This window comes from Aedes albopictus, chromosome 2 (genome assembly GCF_035046485.1).
Source record: "Aedes albopictus strain Foshan chromosome 2, AalbF5, whole genome shotgun sequence".
Lineage (NCBI taxonomy): Eukaryota > Metazoa > Arthropoda > Insecta > Diptera > Culicidae > Aedes > Aedes albopictus.
This window is the reverse complement of record NC_085137.1, coordinates 214,266,358-214,289,544: the sequence shown is the minus strand read 5'-3', so window position 1 is coordinate 214,289,544 and position 23,187 is coordinate 214,266,358. Positions and strand designations below refer to the sequence as shown.

Genomic DNA, 23,187 nt, shown 5'->3' with positions numbered 1-23,187 from the left:
TTTAGTTTAGAGGTGTACAATAACTATATAAATGAATGAACTGTCGTTTATGTTTTTCATTGTATATTGTTCTGGCCATAATAGTAAATGAAGCCAACAACGTCCGTATTTTACAGGTTCAAGAATACTTCCCTTATATTGGCGTAATGGCTAATTTTAATACAAAATGCAATCAATATTACTGCATAGTATCGAATTGAAGCCTTATTTATGATACTTTTTATAATTTGGGACTTCAAGGCATGGTTTTCTATAGAAACCCTGATTGCTTAGGGGTTAGGCCCTTTAAAAGGGCGTAACTCAAAATTTTGCCTGCCGATTTTTTTTTAATTTGTCCAGAGGTGTAGGAATGATAAAAAAGAGTATGGATTTTCATATTTTGATGACAAAAGCATGCTTCTGTTATGAAATATGATGATTTTCAATAGAAATCCTGATTTTTTAGAGGTTAGGCCCTTCAAAGGGGGACTTCAAGGCATGCTTCTGTTATTAAATGTCATGGTTTTCTATAGAAACCCTGATTTTTTAGGGGTTAGGCCCTTTAAAAGGGCGTAACTCAAAATTTCGTCTAACGATTTTTTTCTTAAATTTGTCCAGAGGTGTAGGAATGATAAAGAAAGAGAATGGCGTTTCAGGTTTTGATGGTATATATTTTTTTATAACAACGGTAAATGAAGCACCGTGATTGGAACTTCAGCAAAGTTTTTCAGCAGGTTTATGACCCTCAAATGGTGGAATGTTTGATACGTAATTCCGCCGCTATGTGCCATTAAAACAAAGTACTTTGACATAGTTTATCTCATGATTCTGACCTCCCCGAAAGTTCGTTTCTTCAGCAAAGTTGATCAGAAGGTCTATGGCTATCAAATGGTGGTAAGTTTACTGCGTGATTCCACCGCTTTGTGGTGCTAGTGAGCATTTCAATCCTAACTTTACCAAACACCGTATGTAACATATGTAAACAAAAAAGAGATTTTCACATGTGGCGCTGAATTTTGTTGAGGGCTACATGTATCACTCACCTTTGGGGATGATTTGTGGAAAAATACCACGTTTCTAAAATTCTCAATGAGTTGCTATGGGAACAGCGAACTTCCCCTTCGATTTTCTCCGTTCGTGAATTTTGTTAGATACGGTATTTAGTAAAGTTAAGCTTGATTTAAAGCGAAATACTTTGACATGGTTTATCCCATGATTCTGACCTCCTAGAAAGTTCGTTTCTTCAGCAAAGTTGATCTGAAGGTCTATGGCTGTCAAATAGTGTTTAGTTTAATGCGTAATTCCGCCGCTATGTGGCGCTAGTGTGCATCTAAAATGAAGTACTTTGACATGGTTTATCTCATGATTCTGACCACCTTCAATTCCAAAACTGATTAGCAAAGTAGATATATCACTTTTGTCCTTTTTACACCATAACTACACACTCAGTTTTATTTCACGAGCTCGGCCGTGCAAATCTCGGTTTCTGAATTTTAACCGAGACTCAGCTAACAAGATGGTTGGTTGCTTGGCAACAAGGCGTGTTATACTGATTCTCGGCAATTGTAAGCTGAGATCTCATGAAAATATTTAAGTGACTTCTCGGCTGTGCAAAACTCGGCATTCGTAAGCCGAGATTCGGCATTCTAAATTAAGTGTGTATGAATACGAAGTACTTCGTAGCTAATTTAATCGACTGATTAAGAGATATTAGACAAAGTGTATCTCGATGATTTTCTAATCCATTTGTTAATCGTTTAAAGATCTTTTGGCAGTTAACGAAACATACAATACTCCAGGATATGTGAGCTATTTTTTAAGAAATCCATACAAGATTCTAGGAGATGCCTGGCAGTTTAGTCCATGGTCCATAATGCTATTTTGGAAACCAATCCACTAGATGCCAAATCCACAATATTTTCTAGAATGACCAAAAGGCATAATCACACAAAATAGATATGTTAAATACGAATGATACAACAATAATTTTAATAAGTGTAAGAAGGGTTTTGTTCACCATAGGTGGATTAAATCGGGTTTTTACATTTAAAATTTTTCCTCTTATATTTTTTCACATTCCTCCGTCAGAGATATTTCATTGTAAATTTGAAACTTTTTGTATGGTATTTCAGGTGAGTTTTCAGGGGTAATGCCTGGATAAAATCTGGGAGAGCTTCTTGAACGAATTTCATACTTTTTCAGCTTGAGCTTTTTGAGCATGATTATCTGCCCCTTCAGTATTTCTAGATCAGCTATACCGCTATATGCTTACACAAAGTACCAGTGAGTTAGCCGTTTGGGACTACCCTATCAACCAGATTCGAATTTCCTTTATAGTGCTTTATCGGACGATAGCGATCGCCATCGATTCAAATCAAATCGATATCGATCGATATCGAAAATCTCTCACTGGTTGACCGGGTAATAGGCATTTCCTGTGTGTAAATGTTGATGAACTTTTACTTTTAGACGAAAAAGACGCCTGTTACGTCAGATTTTCTGGCCAGTGCGGGAAATGGAGAAGAAAACTATGGCTCAATCCCTTAATACCTAGAAAATACCGCATATATGTACCACTACGTTGACGCATGTTCATTCATGCGGATGTCGGAGTGATTGGGATATGGTTGTTTGGCAAAGATTCACGGTGGTTAGTAGATTGCCGTTTGGTAGGCGTAACATGATATATTGATTATGTGTTAAATTTGTTGTGAGTACGATGCGGCACAGTTCCCGAGATGCCAATTTATAGGTGTAATATGAATATGAACATATGAATATTGGAAAATAATTGTGTTTAAAAAGAGCTTACCTTTATAGATAGAAAAATACAAAGTAAGAGAAAATTGAGAACCAGGCATTGAACCTAAGATAAAATGTTCACTATCTAAATCGATTAAGTGAGCTATTGTTATACCTACTTCTTCTTATATTTTATACACATTTTCGACACAATTGTTAAACGCACAGTTACAAATCAAGATCATAAGTACATATATACATAACTTGGGGTACGTTTCCAATACGCTCCACAAAACTTTAAACTTGAAGAACTTTTTTAAACTTTTTATGTGGTGCTAAATCCCGATATTTTGATTATTTAGATGCTTAGAATCTGAGACGTAGAACCATTTCCGAAAACATCACAAGTCACCTGGCATCCCTGTCCGAACCGGGCCGGGACGATGGGGCACACCACACCGTGGGGTACAAGCAAACCAGACCAGGCACAGGCAAGCAGTTATGAAGACACACGCCAATGGGCAACACACTGTTCAGCGCCGCTCAGACAGAAGCGCCGGGTTTAACCTTGGATTGGATGTGTATTTGATTCCGTCGTCGTCGTCGTTTGATATTCCTCTCTATACATTATTCTCTTCATCTCTTTTCTTTTTTTTTATTGCAAAATTAGTGTATTAATTTCCCTGTTGTATATTTTAATGTGATTCGTCGCCGCGTTCCACAGGAATTGTGGTGGATGGGAGCAAACTTGAAGTGTGCAGAAGACTCCGAAGCCCTTACAAGAAGTCGAATGGTCGGGCAGCAACAGTGTTTGCAGTTAGTGTGATAGAAGAGTTCCAGCTTGGTCGCCCAACAAGTGTGAAGTGGTGCAAGAGATTCGGATGGTTTGGGTTCGATGTACAGGAGTGTTCGTTCGTGTACCGATAAGTGATAAAACAGTCTACGGATTTCGGTAAACGTTGAGAGGAGAGTGAGTTTCGAAGGAGGAAAGTGTCAATCAGCTTCCGTGCTATATGGAATGGGATTGCTCTTCACTCTGATATGTGAATACGCACCGTTCTGAAAAGTCACATTTGAGATCACGCTACTGATAGTGCAGAATGTGTTGAAGAAGAAATAGATAAGTGTACGCAGCGAATGCTAATTTGCTTGTTCGGGAAACCGACGAAGAAAGAAGCGGAAATCCTGCGACGCGATCGTCCCGAGTGAATCTCGCGGTCCCGGAAGAGGCAACAGTCGGTGCGTGGTGAATCCCAGTCCGCAGTCAGTGGCCCATCATCAGTTATCATCATTCAGCGTGTGTCGTCATTATCATATAGCCATCCAAAGTAATAATAGCAAAAGTGTTTGTGATAGAGTGTAGTTTTCGTTCATCGTTGGAAGCAATCCTCGTTTATACACCGAAATACCTGCCTTCTCATCTTCCCCCCTCTGTTTCTGGATCTGGTGTGTTGGTGGATTAATTCAATCGGAAATACAATCGAGGGACTCTCAATGGAAGAGTGGTGCTGGAGAACGGGAATTCATTTAGGGTGAGTATTTTTTTTTACAATTGTCTTACTGTTCCATCCCCCTGACAAAAACATCCAATGACGATTCATTCCTAACTGTACAGACGATAGAAGATGAACTGACGACAACCATGCAATTTCGATTTCAAATTGCTCCAGATAAAGATATTTTCCGCATATATACCTATCGATATGAGAGCGTAAATAAAAAAAGTATAACAAATAGAAAAAGGAAAATATGCACAGTGAAAAACATCATCAACAAACAAATACATAGCCCATCGCCATGAGCGTCGCCAGGAGTGGCTTGAAGGGATTAGGTTTGTTTGTCTATTAAACTCCGCCACAACGACTTTTGAAGCAACCCTTGCTGCTTTGACCCTTCTACTTTGCTTTTTTCTGGCATAACATCCCAATAGGGGCAGGGCATGCTCCGTATCTCAGTTCTACATGAACCACTTCCACAGGTATTAACTAATAACTGTCTGTCTTTGAAAATTGACCATTTTTGCATTCGTACATCGTTTCTAGTCCTTCAAAGTGGTAAACGTAGGGTATTCAGGAAGACCATGTTGACGGCGACGGGTTTGAATTCTGGTTGATCCAAGAACGTTCCGTAATGGAAATCTAAAGTATCTTCGTATAAAAATTCTCGGGCCTGATACCCGATAAAGGGGGCCCAAAAAAGCTCTCAGTTAATATATGTGCAAGAACTTAATGAACACTGAAAGCTGATAAGCAGATAGAACGTGACGTCTAGACGAAGAATATCATGTTGTGCGTTGGGATGTGAAATATGTTTCAATTACTAAAACGTATGATCCTAGATCATACCAGACAAAGAACTTAGACAACCAAAGTGTTGTCTTGCTGGATACCCACGTATTGATTGGCAAATAACATTTTATGTTTTGTTTTGTTCTTCTATAAGATATTTTTATGATCAATGTTATAAAGCTTTCAATAAACTCAAAATCATCTACCGCAACCACTTGATAACCTCTTCAGGTCGTCTCTTGGCTAAAACACTCTGGAAAAGGTTTTGCAAACCATATTAGAAATTACAATAAAACTGTAACAAATCTCTGAGAAAGTATCCACGTTTCGCAAGTGGTGGCCGTATAAAAATGATTTGTTGTGTTTCGGTTTTACAAGCAATTGGCAGCTTATTATTGAGTTCAATCATAAACCAATCAAAAGATGCTGGAAAGTTCTTCGGTGGGTATGAAAAGTTTATGATGGTATGTACCAACGAAACTGAAGTCCTTTTTTAAAGGAAAGTCCTGATAGAATTCGTAGTGATAGTCTTATGGAATTTTTAACAAGATATTAACTTGATAGTAGGGTGCCTGTATCAGTTATCGCACTACCTAAGCTAAACTATTTCTACAAAAAAAGAAGAAGACCGACGAATGTCATCGATATGTCTAATGATAGATTAGTTTTCATACTTTACAGGAAAAATATAGAAACCGAGCCAAAACTACTTTTAGTATTTATTACGGCGTGTGCCAATGATAGGAACCCTGTACCAGTTATGGACATAATTGTGAATTTGGGTTCCACTGCGCACTATTTACATGCATTCCTTATGGGATTAGCCATAACTGGCGAAATAGGGTGCAAGGAAGCCGAAAAGTTAGGGAAATTGATATATTTCTATCATAATTTGTGCAAATAACGAAGTTTGAATGTTTCTTCGTGATTTGCGTCATTAAAGGTTGAAAATCAACTATGGCGAATTTGAGGTGCTATATCCATAACTAGTACACTGAGCCTATAAGGTATAGATTTGCGTTACATGTCCAACTTGGAACATATCCAGATTTTTCGTTTAGTGCACTTCCACAGTTATTACCTGAGAGCTTTTTTTGCCGGTTTTTTTTACATTCGTGCCGTAAACGGGCCAAATAGAAACAATTGGCTTCTTAAGTGGTTTTGAGTTAACGCCATATTCTGAATCTGCACGCCAAACTGGACCGAAATCGAAGAGGAGCTCTTTCGTATAAAATTTAAAAAATAATAAATTTTCCAAAATTTAAAAACCTTATTCCCAGCATACCTAGTAATGAGAGTTAGCTAGCTAGTGAAATTGGTGTCCGGCCATTTGACCAAATGCCGTTTGCCCGAATGTTGTTTGGCCGAACGCCATTTGGCCGAATGACATCTGGCCGAAACGGCCGTTTGGTCGAATTCCGATCAACAGAATTTAGAAGCGCAGGCAAACTCTGGGTAACATTCTAGCTACCAATATTATTATAAGAAATATTTCCTTCTTTTATTCATAGGCTATTCTTTCTAGTTTAATCATTAAAGGACTAGTAAGCATTGAAATTTAGTACTTCTTTGAATCATAGGCCAAGCGGCGTTCGGCCAATTGGTCCGGAACCAGTGAAATTGCCATTTAAGCTCGATTGTCCCCTATTTTGAAAAAAAAAAACTGACTACGCCCTTGCCAATTTGGAGCTCTCTCTGTCTGCTGGATGGTACACGCGCGCAAGAGTGCAGCACACTCATACAGCAAGGGGAATGAATCGGCCGACGACGATGACGGCGAGACCAAACCACCGCTCGCTCTCGCCTGCACCGACCGGCCATCCAGTCCGATTGATTGGGCCGGGGCCGGGCGGTGGTGAGCATTCCTACAAGCTGCTCCGCAAGTCAGGCGGACGGAGACTATGAAATGGGTGGGGTGCGTTTAGTGGACGATTCAGTTTCAGAGTTATATCTTTATAAATCAGGGTAATACGTAGTTTTTCGGCGGATTTCACAAAGTGTAAAAGGCTTTGGATCGCTAATCCAATTCCAGGAAGGATCTAGAGTAGACTGGGTCAACAAAGTCGTTTTTTTGGAACAAAACTTTTTTGATACCTTTAGCGTGCAATACAACTGTGTAAAATTTGGGAGCGATTGATTGCTTCCCGTATTCCGCATTGCGGTTGAAATTTGTATGGAATTTTGTATGGGTAAACGTGCTTTTTGCATTTTTCTCATAAATTGATTTTTTTTGTCTAAAACGATCTAACTAATAACATTGAAGTATAGCCTACAATATGCTGAAAATCTTTGCCGAAGACCGCAAAGTGATCCGACACTTGTGAAAAAAGTTATAACGTACATATTGCCCGGTGGTGCTTAACATTTAACATGCAAAGGAATAACATCAATAATAAATCGTTTTCCCATACTAACTTCCATACTAATTTCAATCGCAATGCGGAATACGGGGACGCAACCAATCGCTTCCAAAGTTTGTACAGTTGTTTTAGACTCTAATATAGATTGTAAAAGCTTTGTTCCTGTTTGATGCGATCAAATTTAAATTTTCTCCATACAACGTTGACCCACTCTAATGTAGAGTCAAAAAAAGAAAAAGTAAATGAAGGAGTTCTTCTTCTTCTTCTTTATAGCTCTACGTTCCCACTGGGACTTGGCCTGCCTCGCTTCAACTTAGTGTTCTTTGAGCACTTCCACAGCTATTAATTGAAGGGCTTTCTTTGCCTGCCATTGCATGAATTTGTATATTGTGAGGCAAGTACAATGATACACTATGCCCAGGGAGTCGAGAAAATTTTCCCGACCGGAACGGGAATTGAACCCGCCGTCTCCGGATTGGCGATCCATAGCCTTAACTACTAGGCTAACTGGAGACTGAAGGAGTTGTTGAGGATATATATGAGGATATCATTGTTTAGCAAAATTTTAAAAAATGCGCATCAAGTTGAAATTGTTTTGTGAAATAAATGGGAACTCAAGAAGAAGAATTGTCCAATGATAATTCATTTTCAAAGGGAAATCGAAATGTGATATTGGTTTGATTAAAATAAAAGAGAAAAATAAAAAAAATCGATAGCTAGTGAGATTTGACCTATAGAAACGATTTATTGGTTTTATATTTAAATATCACATTTTGCTATTGCTCAGATTTCTAAACCTTTTATCGCTTATGTCTTTTCTGAATTTTCCCTACTGTTTCTGAGACAATTCCCTCAGGGGACTCGTGAACGGTTATATTCTATAGAAAAATACCAACGTGACAAACCGGTAGGTACGCCAAATTCCGCAACCTTTTCTTGAACCCGTTTATACCACTCAAATCAAACGTATGCAATTGAAGAATAGAAGTCTGAAAGGTCAATCTACCAAATAACGGTAACGGAATAAAATAAACTTTAAAGGATAAATTCTCTAGAGCAATGCCCAAAACGGAATCAACTGGCTTTCAGAACTTTAAACCAAAAAATTACATTTATCCATGGAAGTAATAAGCTTATTAGAGTGGAACTCTAACGGAATTTTCTGTAACAAGGAGCTACAGACTATGGGAAACAAATCATGGCCAAGAACAAAATTCCCACGTACCTGCGCAGGTTTTTGTAGCGGTGCAGTGTCTCGATCTCCGATGCTGTCCTGGTCGCGGAGTTCCCGGCCGTTGCCGATGAAGTCGGCTCGCTCTGATGACGTTCAATTCGACGTCCTCGGTAGCGATGGCGGCAGATGGCTTAGCCGCTGTAACTCCTGCTATAGCGTGCAGCGATTCAGGTTAAGCTCGGGTTAGATGATCGAATTACGGTGCGGAAGAAGTGGTGGCTGGACGGAAGGCTTCTGTTTTTTTTCATCCACGAGAGCTTAGCACGAACGGTGTCGTGCTTCCCGGGTTAATTCTCCAAAGGTCAATAGGGACGTGACAGAGCCCAGCGACCCGGCTTCGTGTACTTTGGTTGCTACTAGACCGAGCGAGGAATGCCGCGTCTTCTACTTCCCATAACACCAGGTTCGCCCCACAACAAGATTTTTAAATTAAAATTAGAACACTTAAACCAAAGAATTCACAATTTGACCGTTTTACCTTCGGTACGTGACTCGAAAGGACTGAAATTCACAATAAAATCGACTTAAATTCAAAACTTAAACTTCAAAAACGCTATCACTTCTGCACTACAACCTTGTAGCGAACGAAGTGATCGAGCTTAAGTCATTTTCATTTTAAGAAAATTATTCTAACAATCCCCCTATTCTTTTAGTAAATTGTGCCAACGAGTTATTCGCAAGGCGATTTGAGTAAGTTGGCGCCTATCTAGGTTCGTCAAAACGGTGTAATTGAGATACATATATTCAGGAGTCATTACTGCACTCACTAAGTCGGTTATGGCAAATGAGTTGGTCGAGACACAAACAAAATGTCAATATACATAATTATATTGCTAACACAAATCAGTCACGAGCAAATTCAGGTTATGTACAGGGTTTATACATTCAAAACATTCAGTCAAGTACTAGAAGTATTTTAATAAACTAAAACTTAATTAAACGAATTCAAAAAGCTTTTTGCGTAAAAAGAGAAAAAAAAGTCAAAACCGCTTTTCTATCTATTCTTATACAACAAAAAGTAACGTAATTAATCTAAACCTTCTCAAGTGTGTGAATCAAATTCAAAATTATTTTACTTAAAGAAAAGAAAAACATCCAAACTTTACACCTTCACCTAAAAATTCTATTTAATTTAGTGCAGCAGTTAACAACAGATGTATTTTATGAATGTCCATAAAACGTTTTGTTGATATAGCTTTCGAACGTTCAACAAAAATACGTAACAATCAAAATACACCAGATTGCGGTAGGAAATAGTTTCTTCGTTCACTTTTAACAGCAATTTCTTAGTAATACAGACGATTTTTAACAACATTCTGCTAGTATATCTTGAAGAACTTCTAGTGCGAACCGTGTAGATATTTCCATCGCTTCTGCGTAACTTTTTTGAACTTCCTTCTATTAGAGTTATCCGACATAAACTATCGAACTACTAAACGTGCCCCATTCTATGCTGATATGATGGCATTAAACCGGCTCGCTCGGGCGCACACAGTACACATTGATACCGATAAACTAACTTTGAACCTGTATACTGCTATGTCTGTCGCTGTATTGGTAGCCCGGTGATGCGTGAGAGAATCCAAATGTTTTGCTACAATCAGCCAAAAAGTAACCGGAGATTTTTCGCAATCGAGCACCACCAACCACCTCTTGTAACATTATGAAGCTATCCGCAGAAAAAAAAAATCGCTTTTTAACTGAGAAACCCCGCACCCGGTGTAAAAAGAACTCAAATTCGCAAGTTGCAAAAAAAAGAAACGTGATTCGCGAAAACTTCTACCCGGTCTTCTTCATCCGACCATTCCAGCCAGCACACAAAACCGAGCGCCTGCCTCAATGAAATGGTTTAGCTTTTAGAGGATAGAGAGAGGTGCAGAACGGAGCGCAAAATTTGCACAAAATTAGATGATTTGGCAGAAACCACCGTCGGCGTCGTCGTCGTCGTTGGTGGTGGAAAGTAGCGGTGAAATCAAAACCACAACAAAATCACTGTACCCTGCGGTGTCCCGAGGTATCAGCGAGTGAAATAAATTGAAGTTGGTTTGATGTAAGATTTTGTCTGATAACAAAATTTGGCTACAATTTGGTTGAGTTTGCGTCAAAATATTTCAATCCTTCAACTATTTCTAAACTTGTAATAATGACAATATTCTGGGTAATTCGTTTTTTTTATGTTTTTCAAAAAAAAAAACAGAAAACAGTTGCTTTGAAATAATAACTGTTATTTGTTTAGAGATGGGGCTGGGGATTGAACCCATGACCATTTGCATACAAAGCGAATGTAAGATCCAAAAGACCGCACCAACACAGTAATCTTATCACACTATATTTTACCTAGCGATTATTCATACGGCAATCCACGCATCAACGTGAACCTCTACCAATCAGCTGCACCATGATCTGTTAAGGGTGAGAGATTGCATCATCACTTGCTTCCCCTTCCTTACATTGATTTGCAATATGACGTGGTAGGCGTTAGTCTTGCCTATATATTTATTCTTTTTTGTCCGTGAATGGTAGCTAGCTATCCACTTATTCGCGAGCGGTAATGGCGATGGTGGGCATATCCAACCGCTTCCGATTTTGACGTTTCTTGGGGGAAAGTTAAAACAGTTTCATTCTCCTTCTCACTCCTTCACCCACCGTTTAGTGGCGCCAACCGATTGCGATCCCCAAGAAACGTCAAAATTTGAATCGGTTATTTGTGCCCGCCGCCGCCATTACCGCTCGCGGATAAGTGGATATTCTATACTACTTCTAAAAATAAAAGTGGATCCCACTTTTGGTAATGTTTGAATATTTAGGTCTGCTCGGGAAATATCGTGGACGATTGAATAAATATAACGTTATAAAGAGAATGTTATTATTTCTTTTTCGTTATTTTTTTTTCTAGTTCTTTTCGTCCTAAAAGAATAAAGAAGTGTTAATTGGAACATTTATGTGAATGATTTTCACAAAATTGTTTTAACCAATACATATTGGTTATTTTTTTCATCTACTGCTTAGGTACGTTTCACATGCGACACTAGAAATGTATGCAGCGCCGAAGGCGCACTGGAAATTTGATACAAGTAAAAGCAAAATTGGTATACATTATCGCTGCTACGTCGTTTTGTTTCTCTTGACCATTTAGCGCCCCTTATTGTATATATTTAGGATGGGGTTTAACCACGGCTAGCTCACGTAAGCCGGCTGAGCACCAGAGGCAGGCGGAGAGATGGGAACTTTCCATGGGACTGGGAGTCCATTCAAAAAATGGGCATCGCAATCTTTGTGCAACGTACCTACACTCCCGCTCAAAAGTTTGGGGCCACCCCCTCAAAAACATGTCATATTTTTAGGCCCATATCTCCGCCAATTTGCGTCCAGTTTCAAAATCCTAGGTCTCATTCAAAAGATAATAAGTCAAAGAAACTTTGAACATGATTTAAAAGAAACTTTTCCAAAAAAAATTGTATGTAAACTTAATGTATGTAAACTTTGGGAAGTTGCCAAATTTTCTAAAAAATGAATATAAACTTACGGCAGTGTCGCTGGAAATTGGGTCGACCAAATTTTAAGATAGGAGCGGTAATATAACCCATTTTCTATTAGCTTTCAACTGCTTTTTACAGAACTTAGCTAAAAAATCTAGAAAAAAAGTTATTAAGTAAATTATTCCTTGATGTCATCGACCAAAAGTTTGGGGTCACCCCGCAAAATGATGTATCGGCCAAAAGTTTGGGGTCACTATCGTAAAACATGGAAAAGTGATTTGTTTATATCTTTGTCATCTTTCATTCAATTTTAACCCGGGAGCGGTCACGTCGTGTACTGAGTAAACGCACAGTGAAAAATGCACGCTTGTGGTATACAGCGTGAGCGCGGCGTCGCTACAGGTAGTCAAAGACGCGACTGCTCGAGGGTTAATTCTTCTTGGCTTATTTGAAACAAAATGAATGATACTTACTGCATAGACATTGAACCACACGTATTTGTTGAAATTTACATACTAAAACTTAACGTGAAGTTGCCTCATTTTTTGAAGTGTGGTGAAATGTGTTAACTTTACATAACATTGTTATATACAAAAATCGTTAAATACGTTAAGTTAAAGACATCAAACGTAAATTTAGTTAATTATCTTTGAAATGAGCCAAAAAGAATTAAAATTGAACTATATTGCGGAGATTCCACCTGTTTAGACTCCTGCGCGAAAATTAGTTGCGTGGATTTTTCTTGCGTGGGCCCACAGATATAAAACCAGACCGCGTCCTGGTGAATATTTTACGCTGTGTTGTTAGGTACACATTTGGTGATAGTTTTGCATAGTAAACAAACATTTATAACGCACCTACGCTGAAAATGAGCCTAAACATTTATTTGCGTTGGAATCTATAAATCTTCACAACGGGCAATAGATGACGAAGATATCACCAAATCACTTGTCCATGTTTTACGAAAGTGACCCCAAACTTTCGGCTGATACATCATATTGAGGGTTGACCCCAAACTTTTGGTCGATGACATGAAGAGTTAATTTACTTAATAACTTTTTTTCTAGATTTTTTAGCTAAGTTCTGTTAAAAGCAGTTGAAAGCTTATAGAAAATGGGTCATACTATCGCTCTCATCTTCAAATTTGGTCGACCCGATTTCCAACGACACTGCCGTAAGTTTATATTCATTTTTTAGAAAATTTTGCAACTTTGGGTTAAGTTTTCATACAAATTTTTTTGAAAAAGTTTCTTTTAAATCATGTTCAAAGTTTCTTTGACTTATTATCTTTTGAATGAAATCTAGGGTTTTGAAATCGGACGCAAATTGGCGGAGATATGGGCCCAAAAATATGACATGTTTTTGAGGGGGTGACCCCAAACTTTTGATCGGGGGTGTACGTACAGAAGGGTCCGTTTCCCCAATTCACGTTTGTTCCTCCCTCATGCAATGGGTTTTTATAAGAAGAGCTCTGCCTTTTAGTCTTCATAATTGTTTGAGTATTGTTCTTCAAAAAGGTTAAACACCACTCTCTTTGTTAGGAGTGTGAATGTGAGTTGTGAAGTGGAAATTTTTTTATTTCTTTAAATTCTTTCGCAATTTTTTTTACAGATCTCGTCCTTGAATTTATCTAGGGGTTTTTCCTGGAGAATTGCCAAAGTTTTTTTTTCTGGATATCTCATGGAGTAAAAAGATTTGCTCGTGGAGTTTCTTCCTTTCCGGAATTTCTGAGAATTGTTCCTAGGATTTCTACCAGAGTTCGTCTCAAGATTTCCGCAACTGTTTTTCACGGGGTCTCTGCAGAAGTATCTCTCGAGGTTTCTTCTGCTGGTTTTACAGGTTTCCCAGAGTTTCTCGCGGGGTTCAATCCCTGGCTCGTCTCCTTCCTCCTACTTTGTATCTTTCTATCCACTTTCTCTCGCTCTCTCTTCTCTGCATATACACCTCATGTATATTCATATATTCATAGCCATCGCTAGAACCAGAAACGAATTGAAAAACAGACGTTTCCCTCCCTTCTAACTTCCACTCACAGCACAGTGTATGTACAAGTTATGCAACCAAAGCGTGATGTGTCGCTTGACCTTGTTCACCTTATTCACCACACAATCTATCACGAACACTATAAATAACCAGAGACGAACCATCCAAGGGCTGAAAGTCTCTTTAACCCTAAAAGGGAAACCTTCATGGCCTCAGTTTCGTCACCTCGCTGAGTGTGTTCCATTAAAGACGAGCTCTGAAAGGCGGCTGGGGTCCAAATGGACCCCAGGTATCCCTTTTAGGGTTAATAAAGACAAATCAATCAATCAACTATAAATAACCCTACTTTCTCTCTCTTTCTCCTACATATGCATCTCATGTATGTTAGTATGTTCATTGCGATCGCTAGAACCAGACACGGATTTGAAAGAAAAAACGTTTCCCTTCCTTCCAATTTTCATCACAGCACAGTGTCAATCTAACATATAACGCCTACAAGCTATGCAACCAGCGAACTGTGCCGCTTCACAGTAATCTTCACATAATCTATCACTTTACACCTGGCATCCTTAGACCAATGCATGAACCTTGTGCCAAAATAGAACATTTCCCATCAACACTCCGACATCCGCATGAGCTTGCGCAGGTGTAGAGGATTCAACGGCCTGTTGGCAACAAGCGATTGCAATCATCACTTCCCTCCCCTTCCCCACATTGACCTGCAACCTGACGCAGCAGGCGCCATTGTCGCCTAAAATACATGACCACCAACGCTCACACACTGAAGATGCCTGTTAGTCCCAAGCAGCTATATCATTTGGTTCCTTGTGTGAGTGTAGCTGATCTGGCGATACTGGAGTTGCAACTGCGGGCGGTCAAAAAAAAAAAGGGTTCCTTCTGGAGCCCCTTCCAAAATTTCTTCAAAGTTTTCTCAGAAATTTTTCTTGATGGTTTTCCGGGATGGCTTTTCAACAGTTTGCTACGGGATTTTTGCCAAAGTTCTGCCAGGGATTTCTTCCAGAGAATGTACGTAGTTCCCCCTGGATTCCTCTTTGAGGATTTCAGAGTTCATCCGGGAATTTCCTTAAGCTTTGCCTTCTCGTGGTTTCTTCTGAGGTTATTCATGAGATTTCTCCAACGGTTCTTTCCAGAATTTCTCGCAAGGTTTCGACAGGATTTTTTCTGATAATTTCCCGGCCATTTCTTACAAAGAATTTGGTAGATTATACCAAGAGATGTTAAGAGAAAAACTCATGGAAAATGCAGGCAAGAACTCCACTAGTTTGTCAGAGAAAAAATATCAGAGAAATCCTAAAAGAAAACCTCAGAATCCTGGAACAATATTTGGTAGACATTCCTGACAGTGATTGTAAGAAAACTCTAAGAATTGTCGCAGGAGCATCAGTGTAAGATATCCTGGAGATAACTATGAGAAGAAGCCTGGAATATCTCTGTGATAAATCGCGGACGCAATTCATGAAGCATATCAGTTATAGCTCCTGCAGAAATAGCAAAAGAAACTCCGCAAGTATATCATGGGAGAAAGTCCAGGATACGCCCTGAAAACTCGGAGAGACAACCTTGGAGTGACACCGGAAGTAATCTTCTAGTAGAAATTCCAAAAAAAAACTATGATATGTGATATAAGATTTTTATCATATTCTTGTCTGTCTAAGCACCGATCAATAGTGATTGAATTTATTCTTGCACCTCGCCTTACGTCTCATGGCTAATTTGGTATCAATTTATAATTTATAAATAAGCTCCCATATCATGTAAGAAATATTGTAAAAGAATTAGAATTTCCTTAAAATAATAAGATTGAATAATTGTCCTTCGAATTATGTTTCCGTCTAGTCCAGGGGTTCTCAAACCTTTTCAGCTTGCGATCCACTTTTGATTTTCACAGAATTTGGCGACCCACCAGCATGAAAATTTATAAAATAAGTAATTTCTTTTTGGATATGCCTTTTAAAACACACATAAACACTTTCATAGATTGTGATAAACTTACGTTACGTTTGAGGGCTAAAAAAAGTTGTTTTTTTTTTTTAATTCATAGTAATCTATTAGTTTTTTGGAAAAGTCTAAGAAAGATTAAGGTGCTCAAATTTACAGCATCAGTTAACTCTTAGTCTAAAAATTATGAAATAAGATTCCAAGTTTCTAATATATTTAACCAGTCTGGCTCTATGCTTCTGCAGAGCTTTAAAATCTACTTTAAAATTAAATATCGGTTGAAAATGTTATCATTATTTATTCACAACGAGTTGATGAACATCGAGTAGTTTTTAACAATTTAGTACTGCTGGATGGTCAGATGAGTCCTCTTGAATTTTTTAATGATATCCTTAATATACATTTCCATTTTTATTGAAATCACTTTTCATTTGTTTATTGAAATTCAGATTATCAACATTTATCTGAATTTCACAGAAATTTAGCTTTACTGAAGTTCGGTAAAGGCAAGGTATTTTGTCGAAATTTGTTATTTTTGCTGGTTTTTGGTATTTCTATTGTTGCAAACAGAAACTTGAACTCATTTTTTTTCCAGAACACAAGTTAAATCTAAAATTTTACTCTTTTCATAAAACTTTGAATTGAAAACTCATAGTTTCAGAATCGATTTCAGGACGCAGACAGTAGTTTCATTATTCAATATACTTTAGACAAGACTTATAATACAAAATTTTGAATAAAATTAAGGAGAATACGAAATTCTGGAAATAACCCTTCTAGAAATGGATTCTCCAAAGAAGTATTTTTAAATTGAAAATGGCTAGCAAAAACATTCGACATGAGTTATTGAAGACTGCGCGACCCACCAAAAATCAGCCCGCGACCCACCAGTGGGTCGCGATCCATAGTTTGAGAAACGCTGGTCTAGTCCACGTCTATTTTGGGCACAACCTAAATTCAATTCTCGGCACACCTACGTGCCACTACGGTACGTAGGATGGTCAAACATTATGCTTTAACCGTAGGTGTTTATTCGAAAAGTTGGTCAAATTCTTCGCAATCCAAATCAAATCATGTGTTTTAGGTACTTTTGAATTTGTGATAGATGTAGCATTAGAATAACGACCAAAATATTATGGGTAACATTTGGGGTAATAATTTCAATATATGAGCAGCTTTTGTTGCGTTCTGGAGTAGTGAACTCCAACTTTGAAATGCAGCAGAGCTTTTTTTTGAGGAGTGAATAGAATGTCAGTTCAATGAGTGAATCTAGAAAATTGAAGAGAAAATTGAACGGCGATGAAGTGAAAATTCGGCTAGCTGCTGCTTTGAAGTGAAATTAAAACGTGAAATTTTGCGTAGTTATTCGATTTTCAGCTCTATTCTACATCTTTTTGTTTTCCAAGCTGCTTTCATCTAATGAGTCATTGGGAAGGGAAAGTTAGAATAGACGGGCTTGGTGGTCTAGTGGCTACCGCTTCTGATTCATATGCAGAAGGTCCTGGGTTCAATCCCTGGCCCGTCTCTTTCCTTCTACTTTGTATCTCTCTATATACTTTCCCCTCCTCTCTATATATACACGGTGTTCAATAAGTTCGGATACACCATATAACTTGAATTTATTTCACATCTGTAATTCAGATTTCCAAAGTAAATGTATTTACTGATCAAATGCAGCATATGATTTTGAATAACGTCTTTTTCTACTATTTTTTGATAAGCCTTAGATGTATCTAATATTTGATAGCTCCGGCACGCTAGTATAATTTCCAAAAAGTTGCTCATGCTACAGAAGTCTAAAACGTTGACTTTTGAGTTTACATCTCACTATACTAAATTGAAATAACTAAATTAAAAGACAAAAATTTTACACTGCTATTTCAGTGATGATATGGCGATAAATTTGCAAGTTTAGTCAAAATGTGCTTAAATCTATATAAAAGGCATAAATACATTATATAAAGCCAATTTTGGTTAAAATTTGTCATAATAGGGATATAATCAAGTTTTGGAAAAGATAATTATGGATTAAACTGAGATATAACGCAGTCTTGCTTTTTAACAAAACAAAAATCATTAAAACGGGTAAAGAGTCAATTTTAGCAATTTTAAAGATCAAGATAAAATGAATCCGTACTTCACCCAATCTGAATCTTATAGATTATTTCGTATGGTCATAGTTGCTACCACTAATGCTGAGGACAACAATCTAATTTGATTTAACTTAACACCGTTACTTACCGTTAAAAACTAGTCGAAATGCCAAAGAAAGACGTGCGTGTCGGCCGAAAGGAACTTGAGACACATTTGCAATTATTACAAAAGGATAAAGGACAGTTTATTTCAAAATATATACTGTATTTATCAGTATTATGTGAGCTTTCAATTAATACTTTCACTTTGCAAATCTGAGTTACAGATGAGAAATAAATTCAATTTTATTGTGTATCCGAACTTATTGAACACCGTGTACAACTCATGTATATTCACATGTTCAATAGCCATCGCTAGAACATGAACTGGTTGAAAAAGCCGTTTCCCTTCCTTCCAAACCTTCACAGCACAGTGCCTCATTTCTATTAGATAGCGCCAACAAGTTATGCAATCAAGCGAACTATGCCGCACATCTTCAGAATAATAAAAACACACAATTCTGTCACCTTACCCTTGTATCCACGCACCAATGTGTGAACCCTCTGCCAACCAAGTCCCACCAACACTCCGACACCCGCATGAGTTTGTGCTGACGCAGAGGTATATTCGGTCAGACGTGGATACAAACGATTGCATTCATCACTTCCTTACCCTTCCCCACATTGACCTGCAACCTGACGTGGCAGGCGCCATTGTCGCCTAAAATAGAAGATCACCAACGCTCACACACTGAAGATGCCTGCTTATTCCGCAGCAGATATCGCATTGGTGCTTTGTAGGAGTGTAATTGGTCTGGCGATACTGGAGTAGCACCTACGGGCGGTCAATGAAGCTCAAGCTCAAGCTCATTGGGAAGGGTTAGTTAGAATATCTTTAATTATCCGCTATTTTCCATCTGATATGCCGGGAATTAGCGCATATGACGAAGTAAATTCCTATCCTCCTATCAGGTCAAATTTCAAAAGAAATCCCACGAGAACTGTTGTGGGGGTGGAAAGTTTCCCAAACTCTCTTAAGCAAACCGCGTTTGTTCTGAAACGTATTTAGTATATTTATATCTGGGATGATTTTCGGCGTGGCAGTCGCAATTGGGTTCTTTAGTGAATAAAATATTGCTATTTTGTATAGCCTAATCGCAAGAGCTCATTTTTCTGAGTATAACGTGATTTTATTGGATTCCGATAACTTTGTTTTGATGGTTAAATTAACAAAACAGTTTTCATTTTTGTGGATAGAATGACAGTTCAATCGATAAAGTGACAGTTCGATCCGAACAAAAAAAAAAAACCCATACAAACTTTAAATGCATTTTAAAAATAGTTCCTGGACTCCGAAAATTATGAAATTTTGGATTTTGACTAATTTTTGGGCGGAGAATCCGATTATGAAATAATCCGGATACCCCTAAAGAACCCAATTGCAATCCAACAATCAGATATTCTCTTTCATCCGACGTTTCGATGTGTATTACATCTTCTTCAGGGAATTCTATGTTCGAGACAAGATAATTATACTATATATACTGACCATTAAACATTGAAAAAATAGGCTTCCTGAAGTGTTGATCGCTTTCATTTTGAAAGGCTTTGTGGAAGCATAATCCGTCCGAAAAACTATTTTAAAAAACGTTGGAATCGACTCTGAAATACACATAGAATCAGTCACATTCTTCAGCATATTCAGCATCGGTTCAATTTAGAAAAATAACACAGAAGGCAAACAGCTCTTCCTATTTTCGAGGTTTGTCATATTCGAATGTCTTAGTTCAATGTATGCAAGCATTTTCCATACACTCCACACAAAGCGATTTAAAAAAAACGAACACAACAACAATAACAGAAATACCCAATAACTACCAAAACGAATCAAATCATCGTTTGATTGCAATTGCGACTGCCACGCCGAAAATCATCCCAGATATAAATTTACTAAATACGTTTTAGAATAAGGAATTCCATTTGTTAACACCACAAGATGGTTTGCACTATTGATCTAAATCAACATCTACCTCGGTTTGTTTTGATTCTACCGTTCTATGGTATTTCTTCTCTTCGCATGGTCAATCGACAGTAAATCGACCAGAGTTGATCTGTTGCAGGGGGTGACGTGACAAGAACCTTTAAAAAATTTGCCAAGGAAAACTCCTGTTGAAGCTCACGGAAATTTCTTAAGGAAATTATAGTGGAAACCACACCCTAAAACGAAAGTACACAGCGAATGAGTAACTTGCGAAAAGACAAAGGATTTTTCACTCATATTTGCGTACGACTGGATCAGCACAAAATATGTGCTGATCCGGTGTTACACAATTTTGCGTGAATTTTCACACAAGTTTGCATGAAATCTTTTGTCTTTTCGATCGCTGCGTGAAAGTTGCTTCTTGCTCTGTGTACATCGATCTTTCCGTGCATGGACGAAATCCCGTGAGAGGCTCTGGTAGTAATACAGAGGAAACTCTTGCAAAAAATCCCGAAAGAAACGTGCAGAAAACCTGTGAACAACGTCTAAAGAAATCCTTGGAAGATTTCCAGTTTAAATCTCAGGAATAATTCCTGTAGAAACTCGGAGCAAAATCCCACTAAAACGTTTGGCAGAAATCTCAAAAGAAACACCGTACGTTATCGAGCAAAATCATCCAAAAACTCCTGTAGAGATTTCGGGTTGAATAATGGGATAAATTCCACGAAAATGTCTTGGTGGCAAAGCAGAAGGGACTCCTTACGAAATCCTGCGATGGACTATGGGTTTGCTCTAGAAGCAATTCCGGGAAAACCTCTGGAAGAAGTCCTAGAGAACTTTGTATGAATGAAACACCAGGAAAAATCGGGCGGAATTCATAAATCTTAAAAGATTCTCAAGGAGGAATCCCAGAAAAAATACTTAAATCGCCGGAAGAACCACCGACTGGAATTCATGGAGGAATAAAGGGCGTACACGATGAAATTGCCACACAGAAAATATTGTATAACTTTTGATTGCGTTCGTCAAAATAGCTAATGTTTTGACCATGAACAGTATATTATGTGTAGCTAATACCATAACATTTTCATTAAAATCGGTTGAGTATTGGCGCATGTATGGTCGATATCATAACTTAGGCTGTAACTTTTTTGTTACCTCATCAAAACGTTTGAAAATTTCACTCGATATTCTTAACATCAATTAAGTGGTAAAAATTTGATCGAAATCGGTTCAGTACTTTTTCTAGTAAATATCCAAAGCTCAAATCGCTTCAAGGTAAATTTTAGGTACTTTTTGGCCATTTTTAGTTCTGCGTGCACTATTTTGACTGTAGAACTGATAACACTGTCCCGATTTTTATAAAACTTCGACAGTGTAAAATTGTTGTGTTAAACTGTTTACAGTGAAAATTTCAGCCATTTTTGTTGTGTACTTTCAAAGTAAGAGCAGTTTGAATTTCACTATACCAAAAATCACATCTGCTTATTGTGACATAGTGCGACATATATGGCTATAACCTTTTAACGGTATGATCAAATTGAATGAAATTTAGACAAACTACTTCTACATACATACAGTACGTACACAAAAATTTTCATTGAAATCGGTCCAGTATTTTTGGCGCCAGCGTTGAAACGGCAAAAAAGTGATATTTTCCAAAATGTTTGTTTGCGCAAGATTCTCAAGTGGCAATTTCCTTGTTTCAACGATATCTCCGCCAATACTCAACCGATTTTAATGAAAATTTTATGATATTAGCTACAAATAATATACTATTCATGGTAAAAAAATTAGCTATTTTGGCGAACGCAATCAAAAGTTATACAATATTTTCTGTGTGGCAATTTCATCATGTTCGCCCTTTAGTAAGAAAAATGCCATGATAAAATACGGAAGGAAACTTTTAAGGAATCCTAAAAGACATTCCAAAAACTCTGAAGAAGTTTCAGAAAGAAACCCTGACTAAATTGCTGGAGAAATCCTTGTAGAGGCATTTCTGGATGAATTTGAACTATCAAGCTTGTGTTTGGAAGAAGTAAACAATACATTTTCGAAAAGTCTTTCATTCGTACAAACAATGTAGTATTTTTCTTTATATTATTATCTTTTTTATCGAGACTTTCAGCCCGAGGCTGTTTGGTCTCCGAATGTAGTAAACTCTGTGGATTTAACTTCTGAGTAGCTACCACAAGGAGTAAATTTCGTTACAGTAATATAGGATGTATGATTTTACATTCACCATTCCATAATCAACGTACCAATGTGAACCCATGTCACGTTGCAAAACTTCGACATCCGAATTAACTCGCGTAGATGGTACTTACTATCTACTTTAGGCGACCGATTGCAGCATCACTTTTCCCTTCCCAAAAATGACCTGTATTTTGACGTGACGGACGTCATTTTCGTCTAATTGTAAGAATAGAAGATCAACAGCACTTGTACACTGAAGGTGTCTGTTAGTTCCAAGTAGTCATCTCATTGATTCCTTATGTACATCTAATTTGGCAACTACGATGGGCGGCCAATGAAACTAAAGCTCAGGCAAAGTATTTTTGAAATCAAGAAACCTTGTATCTTATCACAACTGTAGAATCACTTGGAGATTTACAACATTTACGCTGTTTCAAAAATAAAGCTTATTTGCAAACTACTCCCTTGGTGACGATTTTTTAATTATGGTCATTCAATTCTGTAAATATGTTTATAGCTCGAGCCGTCTCTTTCCGAATCGGACACACCGCTTGACTTGCGTGTGTTTGCAATAAAATTTAATGTAAACGTGCGTCTCGTCGCTTCCCGTGTTTCACCTAGCTCTGTGTCTAGCCCCCGTCCGAGACTCTCTTTAGTCTGATCGTCCGCGATTTGCCGCTTTGCTATCCGATAGCCAGTGAAGAAAAGAGGCTCGTCGTTCGCAGCGGATTGCTTAGTGGACCGTGTTCTTGTTTGACTAACACTGTGTAACTGTGCGCGATGAGACAGTTCGGCGATTAGTCGCCGGTGGTGGTGGTAGTTCTCCGACCACGACGAGCTAGATTACTATGACA

The 23,187-nt window shown here is 38.0% G+C and overlaps 1 protein-coding gene across 5 annotated transcripts in view; it reads left to right on the top strand.

The window, feature by feature from the left end:
* The window catches only part of LOC109420353 (nuclear receptor-binding protein homolog), a 195,194-nt gene that overhangs the window by 27,271 nt on the left and 144,736 nt on the right, over positions 1-23,187 (top strand). For 4 of the 5 annotated variants that reach the window (XM_029854963.2, XM_029854993.2, XM_029854985.2 and 1 more), the window contains exon 2: positions 3,392-4,253. The gene's annotated coding sequence lies outside the window, so the exon portion shown is untranslated. The remainder of the gene's footprint in view (positions 1-3,391; positions 4,254-23,187) is intronic. The other variant, XM_029854971.2, reaches the window with a different exon arrangement.